Genomic DNA, 9,563 nt, shown 5'->3' with positions numbered 1-9,563 from the left:
GGCCGATGCCATCTTTCTGTGCTCCACACTTCTTTGCACTATCCATCGGGTCATCGGGATAACTTCAAAACTTAATTTTTGATGGTCGATGATGACTTTCTACACTCTGCACCTTTCTCATGGGTCCCACTACTTAGTCGCCATGTCGTGGCTATTAGCCATCGAGCACTTTTGGATTGCGGTATAGCAACAACCGCAAGATCAATAGAAACCTGCTCGATCTTTAGGAAGCCCGACAAAGACATAGGAAAAGATATAGGACTTAGGAAAAATTAAAATTTATTTGAACCCGACCAGGCCTAGACTTAAAAGGGGCCCCCTCTTGATGACACACATACCCTTCCACTTAGGTGTAAAAATAATCAACAAAGACTTTTAGTGAAAGAAAGTGAAATTTTGAACCATGAACCTGTTGTCTTCAAAATCTGATTCCCTTTAACATCCTTAAAATAATATGGTTAAACTCAGTGCAGAAGAGACATTAAAGATAAGGAAATTCTCAAGACAACATATGACAAGGTTTGATTGAACCTTCTACACTTCAGACTTACTCAAAGCCCAGGTGGGTATACCTTTGTGAATTGAATTCACACTTTCAAACATAAACCCATAGCAAACCAGTCCAGAAAACCAGTGGATCTATTCACCTTGAAATCAACTAAAAACAAAGAATGGAAATTATACTTCAATTCAGCATTTCGATCAACAAAACATGCAATAAACAACTTCAATCAATACCAGTGCCTTATCCAAGGTCACAGAGTCATCTAAACTCAAATAAAACTCCTCAAACAAAACATCTTTATGCGCCCCATTGGCTTGGTTTCTATTAATCCTTGTATATGCCTGACACCTACAAGAATTCATGCATTCCAAATTAAGCTATGATCATCAAAATTCAAAGTCTCTTCCAAAGAGTTTACTGGTATGACTGATCCCCGCATCTTTAATTTCCCTCCTAAAGAGAAAAGCTAACGAACACTTCTACTAAAATTGCTTTGCAATTCCATTCAAATAGAACAACCCTGGATTATTCAGAATGAAAATAGTAAACAAATTGTAAACAAACTTGAAGACAACACAAAGCTTCACTCAAAACCGATGGTCTGTATATTGATATTAAGTTTCAAGAAATATTACAAGAAGTTTTTGAATATTCTCCATTAGACTTGGAAAAGCTCAGATAAATTTCTGCAGCATTTTCTTACAATTCTTTTGCGATCCCTTTTCCTCTAGTCCTGGTATCCATTTATAACAACATGGATGCACAAAGCTTCGGACTTCTCAAGGAGAGTTTGTTACAATCATTTCTTTGAAAATAAAGAGGTTACAAGCTTTTCGCAAAAACAGTTACAAGCTCTTTTCGGCCTCTGCAGTTTCTTCAACAGGTTGTTCGATTGCAAGCTCTTCTACCTTTTCAGGGTGCTCTCCAATTGTTTTGGATCATGGGTGGCATATTTAGTTGTCCACTCATCATGCACCTCCTCTATCGGCCATGAGAAATTAATCACTTTATCCTTGGTCTTAGTCAACCTTTTCCAAGAATTTCTCATTTTGTTGACTTCTGAATTGAGAAAACCATAATGTGACTTAATTTTCTCTATCTCTTGTATTGTCAAAACAAAGAAAGAAGCATCATCTAGATCAATAATTCCTTTAACTCTTGCTGACAATTTAGCTTCTATCTCCTTAAGCCACATTTGTTTATCCTTTAATTGATCCAGGCTAGCAAAAACTCCTGGGAGCAACTCAAAAACTTGATTAGTGTACTCCTTTTTGCACAAATTAACCTTCCTATCAACATTATCCACCTCTGTTGCTAATTGTACTAAGACTTTAGCGACATTAGAAGTGGATTTGATGATGGGATTGGCCCTTGCTTCATCACAGGATACACACATAAACTCTAAATCTTTCTCCCTAGGCCTCCATTTGTCAAAAATAGGTGTCAAAATGGCCTTGTCTCTCCTGAGCTCATTCCATATATCCATAACTTTACCTACATTGTTGTAGAGCAATGAGGCATTTATTGTATCTGCAAAATTGGAAATTGTAGCCCTTACTCTCTCCTCATACTTCTTTGCATATAATGCCTGAGCCTGTTTCAAGTTTTCTAATTCTTGAGGAGTAATTTCAACCATTTGAGAGCTGGAGGGTGCTGGAGATGGTGGAAACTCAATGATAGGGCTAGTAGGTGGAGGTCTTGTAGGAGAAGAGGAAATCATCAATGTTGAAGACTCACCTTGATGGTATTGTCTAGTCAACTGGCTCTGCAGCTTGGCAATGATGCTATACTTACCTCTTACCTCCTCCTTGGCATTGTTATAGACCTTCAAAACTATTTCCAACTTGACTTGGAGGGCCTCTTTCTCTTTGGCTTCCTTCTCTGCTACTGCAACACTAAATTTTGTAGTCTCTAACATAGTGCTAGCAGCCTCCACTACCCCTATACTCTGCACTCTCTTCACCATCATCCCACCAAGGTAACTTGACCCTGGGGTGTCTTTGCTTTTCTTACTCTCATTTCTCTTGAGAGACCACATGATGAGTGTAGCATTATCCTTATTGAAAGTAATCCCCTCCATGGGTTTAGTCTCTTTTCTCACTGCATCTAGTACCAGGGCATCTACTATATCCCATTCGGGTAAGATAAGCACTCCAACTTGTGCTACCATATCTCTTCCCTGCTTAGGGGTGATGGTTTTGAATTCTTCCATCATCTCTTGCTTTATTTCCTCTTCTACCAGGGCTGGATCTTTATTAGGCTGCTCAGCCTTTCTCTTTTCACATCTAGCATTATATTTATCTATGTGTTATTTCCATATAAACTGCATAAATGCTTTTGATGTGACAAAATTGTTATCAGCTAAGAAAGCATTACTTGCCTGCTTTATCTCAGGATCCCACTCCTGGCCTTTGAGTTCAGTGGTAGTGATATCCATTTCAGCAGCAATGGGTTCTTTTGGCATTCCTTCCTCCACTTCATCATAAGTGTAGGCAATTTCCCCTAGACTACCTAATTGTAGGAGTGGCTCAGCTGCTGCTTGCTCATTTCCTATATGGATAGCAGATTGGGATGGGGAATACAAAGGTGTATCTGTTTGTACTTCTTTCCCCACCCTTTGCTTCTTTGGACTTTCTTGGATGTCAATGACATCTTGTATCTTCCTCTTTCCTTTGGAGGTAGAGGGCTCCCCTATTGTAGGCATCAACACACTATAACTAGATTTCTTATGCAGTGTATAATCACCAGGAGGGATTGCTTTGCTAGAAGCTGACCTACTTAGGATCATTCTTGCCTTCTCAGGGTTGCTTTTGATTACAACTTCCCTCTTCTCCTTCAGGGTCTGCATCACATCTTCAAAGAAAACAATCAAAAACTTTATTTTCTCCTCCAGAGGCAAAAAGCTAGACAATGGGTCATAGCTGGCATCAAACTGATGCACAAAATCCAAGGCTTTCTTATAAGCCACCCACTTCTCTTTCCTTAGCTCCTGCTCATCTAGATCAAACTCATTTCTGATGAGGTCTTCAGGAAACTGGAATTGATGAGGCCTACCTTTGCATGTTGCCTTCTTTCTAAACATACCATTGAAGAAGTCTTCTGGATCAGCACACCTGGACACTGCAGTGGACAAATGATAAGGCTTGAGGAAATCCTCAAAGAAATTCCAGCCTCCCTTTGTTATTACAAATTGGTGGGCTATGGTAGCTGCAGGGAAAATAGTCCCTTTACCCTTTCCTGTCAACTCTACCTCTTGTAAACCACCAATTTGTCTAAGGATCTCTACAATTCCCACTTTGAGAGGGACCTGGTAAGGTAGCAAAAATGGGGTACCTCTGAAACCAAGCACTCTGAAAATTGTGGAGACTGGATACAAGTAAATGTCACCCCAGTTATGAACAATTTTTATGTTCTTTGCGAATTCTTTTGGTCTTATGAATTCTAGAAGAACTTTGGGGATTCTTGGGTTCTCTGAGCAGAGGAGAGTCCTGATCTTGGATGCAAAGTATTCGTCAAACTTCAAGAAACTGGCATCCTCTCTATCCCATGATAACATAGTACTCCATAATTGTACCGACATTTTTTCTCCTTCTTTCTCCTTAACAAGGTCCAGTCCACTGGCAAAGTAATCACCACCTTTGAAGAGAAAAAGATGCATCAGGAGTGAGTACCATCCGAAAGGCCTATCCACCTTTCCATTCTTGATTCCTATTAACCCTCCATGAATAGCATCAGCAATGAAAGAGGCATAATCAAATGTAATTGCAAGAGAAGGATTCAAAATCTGAGCAATCATTAAAAAGGTAATGATTTGGCATATTTGCTTCAGCATCTTCTCCCAAAACTTGGCAAAGTGCCCAATACATTCCTTTAGCCCTCAGGGTGAACATACTTAATGAAAAGGGCTCTTGTGTGTTGGGTCCTACAACTGTTAACCCTCCTATCTTCACAAAAAACTCCTTGAGAGGCCCGTTCCTGAGATGACTCCTCTGTGCACCGTAAATTTGGGCTAATGATGTGAAATTTATAGGTTCTAGAAAATTGGTGAACTCATTAAGCCCAAAAGCTTTCCTGAATTCTTCAGCATTAATCTCAACAAGGGTTTTCCCATTTATATCCCGAATGCTTCTTGTGACTGGATCATAGTTGAGCGCAATTTGGGTCAACAAATCTATGTCCATAAATACCCCTAGGACTACTAATTTCCCGACATCTAATTCCCAGATACTATTTTGCGGGGTAGAAGAATTTCTCATTCCGAATCCAATTTTAAATAACCCCAACCCAGACAATCCAACCTGTGGGTCTCTCAACCAGTTACCCTTGTCATATAGTCCTTCTCCTATCTTTAAACAGGGAGCCTTGGGCACTAATTCTTTTGCCTTTAATGCCTGATTAGTTGACAACGTCAACTGTTCTAAAAAATCATCACAGACACTCCTTTCTGAATAGTTAACTTTGCCAGAAAATTCTCTTTTAAGAGCCATTTTGAAAACGTAAGAAATGAATACCACTCTTAAACAATTTTGTGATGAATCAATTATCTTATCTAAAACACTACACAAGAATTGCTACACAAGAATATGAGAGAACCTATTCTTCACTTGAAGGAATTTGCTCTGCAACTGAACTGACTTGCTCTGTACCTAAAGAAAATAACTCTGCATCCACTCTTCTGCAAAATTCTTTAAAAGATATCTTCACCCGGTTGATAGGAAATCAAATATTGTACTCAGGGTCTTAACTACAACATTGATTCCGCATTCTTCGGCCGTCCCTTCAAAATTGAATTCATATGAGAATTCGTATTTTTCGCTCCAACGGGTCACAACGTTCCTGCAAGTGTTTCATTTTTCTCTTTCGCAACTTCGCGAAGCATAACTATCGGGCAGCTTGATCCTACGAAATAGCGCCGACCGTCCGATCAAAAGAAACTTGATCGAGCGTTAGATTAACTAACAGCTTTGGCTCCGCGCTGGGTCCCGCTTTTCTATTGGCTACATGATACCACATGGCGCCCAACCATTGGCCTTGAAATTTCCTTTGCATTCCACTTGATACTAGCCGCGTGTCTTTCCTTTATACCGCCGGTTCCACCTTGGCGGGCCCATAACTTTCTTCTAAGACCACGTGTTGTTGGACACTTGGACGGCTCTCATTCACTCTTGCTATTTCGCGTGGTATAAAGAACAAGCATCTTACCTTTGCAAAATAGCACGGGCCATCAGATCATCTTTTAAGTGATCGGCATTTAACCATCTGAAAAGGCTTTTGGGAGGGGTGGGCCCGCTGACTCGCTGTGAACACCTGGCGTCTAGTCATCTACAGTGCTAACATGTCACTTTTTTATACGTCGAAAGAAAACCACAGGGCCCCAACAAACTCTTGATAGCTGTATCCTCCAGGTCCTCCCTTATGACACGTGGACAACTCTCATTCACTCTTGCTATTTCGTGGGGTATAAAGAATGAGCACCTTACCCTTGCAAAATAGCGTGGGTTGTCAGATCATCTTTTAAGTGATCGGTGTTTAACCATCTGAAAAGGCTTTCAGGAAGGGTGGGCCCGCTGACTCACTGTGAACACCTGGCGTCCAGTCATCTGCAGTGCTGACATGTCACTTTTTTATACGCCGAAAGAAAACCATAGGGCCCCAACAAACTCTTGACAGTTGTATCCTCCAGGTCCTCCCTTATGACATGTGGACGGCTCTCATTCACTCTCGCTATTTCGCGGGGTATAAAGAACAAGCACCTTACCCTTGCGAAATAGCGCGGGTCGTCGGATCATCTTCTAAGCTGATCGGCATTTAACCATCTGAAAAGGCTTTCGAGAGGGGTGGGCCCGCTGATTCGCCATGAACACCTGGCATCTAGTCACCTTCAGAGCTGACATGTCACTTTTTTATACACCAAAAGGAAACCACGGGGCCCCAACAAACTCTTGACAGCTGTATCCTCCAGGTCCTCCCTTATGACACGTGGATGGCTCTCATTCACTCTCACTATTTCGTGGGGTATAAAGAACGAGCATCTTATCTTTATGAAATAGCGCGGGTCGTCAGATCATCTTTTAAGTGATCGGCGTTTAACCATCTGAAAAGGCTTTCAAGAGGGGTGGGCCCGCTAACTCACTGTGAACACTTGGCGCCCACTCACCTTTAGAGCTGACTTGTCATTTTTTCATTTGCTGAGAGAAAACCACTGGGCTCCAGTAAATTATTGATAGCTGTACCCGCCAGGTCATCTCCTAACTACGACCTGACTCATCTCTGGGGCCCGCCTTTTAGCCTTTAATCCTAACCCACTGACTGTTGTGACTTGTGCCACATGCCGCCATTTTACTTGCTCTCATCAACCAGCTGGACCGTCTATGTGGCATGCCATGTCATTTTCGCAACTTCGTTGGTTTTAAACTACGCGCAACTTCACCTAGCGAAATAGCAAAAGTCGTAGATCCATCCACGAGATGCGCACTAGTTACTAGGCCCGACAACTTTAAGAGAAAAACATATAAGGCATAAATTTTTTGATTAATTAACATAACCGCCTAGGCAAACAACAAGGGGGGACACTTCCTACGACCCCATGACCCATTACTTAAGTGAATAAAGTAACAAAAGAATAGAAAACAGAGGGTTTTAAACAAACATAAGAGGATCTATAATAAAAAACCCTTAAACCCTTGAGGTCTAAAACAAAGCTGAAGCATTTGAAACTGCATCCTATTCAAAAATTCAACAAACCATAGCCAATCATGGGAAAAGAAAAGCCCATTTTTAACTAGTAATAACAGAACCTTGAACCAGTTAGCAAATGGTCCAAAATAGACATTACACATTCGCACATGTCTTTCAAAAAAAAAATACATTACAAAGTGCCATGACATAAGTGGGAGAAGTGGTTGAACCTTGAACCTTGAACCAAAAAGGTTCAAGCGTTCAATTTAAAAATGAATTACAATAATGCGCAACAAAGACTTAAATTTTTTAAGATGTTTTCACAGAAAAGCAAAAACCCTAAACCCTCAGAATTTAATGGGTCCCAACATGGTGAGAGATAAAAGTAATTTGGTCTATAAATAGAAGAAATATTTTTATGGTCTTAAACAGAGTCCAAGGATATGGTACCAAAAATTTGATACATATGTGTTGAGTTTGAGATTTAAACATTCTAAATCAGATCACATTGTTTATTATATATTTTATGGTGATCATTTCCTATACATTGCATTATATGTTGATGATATGTTATTCATTGGCAAAGGGAAAGATATGATTTAGAACTAAAGTCTCAGCTTGTTGCTAAATTTGAAATTAAAGATCTTGGTGCAATGAAACATAGTCTTGGGATGGAAATTAGAAGAGATAGAGTGAATAGAAAGATATGGCTAGGCGAGAGTAAGTATGTGAATTCAATTTTACAGAGGTTCAACATGTAGGATTGTAGACCATTATGTGTTCCCTTCATGGTTGGAATGAATTTATCTATTTCAGAATATCCTACATCTCCCTTAAAGATGGAAGACATGATAAGAGTGGCTTACTAGAGTGCATTTGTAAGTTTGATGTATGCTATGGTTTGTAATAGACCAAACATTTCCCAAGTAGTGGGAGTACTTTCCTGGTATATGTCTAATCCTAGTAAAGTTCATTGGGATGTAGTCAAAAGAGTCTTTAGATATTTGAAGGGTACCTCAGAGTATTCTTTTTGTCATCGTGGTAATTTGACTGGAGATTATTTCCCTTGATATTCATGTCTATGTTGATTCAGAGTGGGTAGGTGATATTGATAGAAAAAGATCCACCAGTGCTTATGTGTTTACTTTATTTGGTGGTGCAATTAGCTAGATGAGTAAGAAATAGGTTGTGGTTACTTTGTCCACTATAGAAGAAAAATATATGGTAGGTACTAATGCTTCTACAAAATTTGTTTGTCTTAAAAGATTGTGTTCAGATATTAGAATAAAACAAGGTGTAGCGATAGTTTATTGTGATATTCAAAGTGTGATCTGCCTAGCTAAGAACCTAACATTTCATGTCAAGTTCAAAGATGGCAAGGTGAAGCTGGTTAAGATAGAAACTTTGAAAAATGTTGGAGATTCTTTAACTAAGGCTATGAGCATAGAGAAGTTCATATGGTGTTCATATTCTATGGGCCTCATGGCCCCTAGAAATTAATTTATTGTGTTGATACTCCCTTTGCTCTTGCAAAGTGGCAACAAGTGGGAGAATGTTGAGAAAATGGTGTCTCAACCTTGAATTTATATGAGGTTACTATTTATAGTAAGTTTTCACTTGAGTATGAAATGGTGTTAAATTCTCCTCAAAGCTTTGAACTGGCTAGATAAGAATACTGATAAATTTTTGTTGCAAGATCACAGCTAGTTTTGAAGATATTAAAGTTTTCACTTTTCAAGGGTGCAATGAAAGGTTTAAATTAAATTTTGAGGACTTTAAAACCCTCTAAAATTCCTTGAAAAGTGGGTGTAACTAGTGTAGTGGGTTACATAGTGATATATCACTTTGTGATCTTTCTAACGCATTAAACAGTTCGTCAATCGGACACTCGGTTCACAAGTTATGACCTCCAGAAGTTTGGACTCCTATAATAGGAAATATAAAATTACATCAGACACGTAAATGAGTTGTAAAAGGGAGGAGAACATGGTAATGTGTGTTTTGACCATCGGCTCTACTTTATTGGTTGGTTTTAGCCCATGGTTTTGTATTACCATTTGATGGTTTCTTCTATTGTATCTCTTATATATGAGGTGCGTGAGATAGAGGTTGTGTGTAAGAGTCTTTTGGCTATTGAGTTACCTCTGATTCTCTGATTAGTGATACTCTTGTGAAGATATTTCTTTGCAAGTATATTAATTTGTTATTGATTGTTGAATAATATATTGAGGTGCTTTTGGAGTGTGGGTTTTTTCTCCCGAAAGGGTTTTCCCCACGTAAATTGTTGTGTTGTGGTATGCATGATATTATGTTTATTTTTGTTAAATTTCTATAATTGTTGTAACGATATGTAAAAGTTTTTCATTATCCTCCTCTCAAG

The sequence above is a fragment of the Cryptomeria japonica genome, chromosome 10 (assembly GCF_030272615.1).
Source record: "Cryptomeria japonica chromosome 10, Sugi_1.0, whole genome shotgun sequence".
NCBI classification, from domain to species: Eukaryota; Viridiplantae; Streptophyta; class Pinopsida; order Cupressales; family Cupressaceae; genus Cryptomeria; species Cryptomeria japonica.
Note: the sequence above shows the minus strand (reverse complement) of the source record.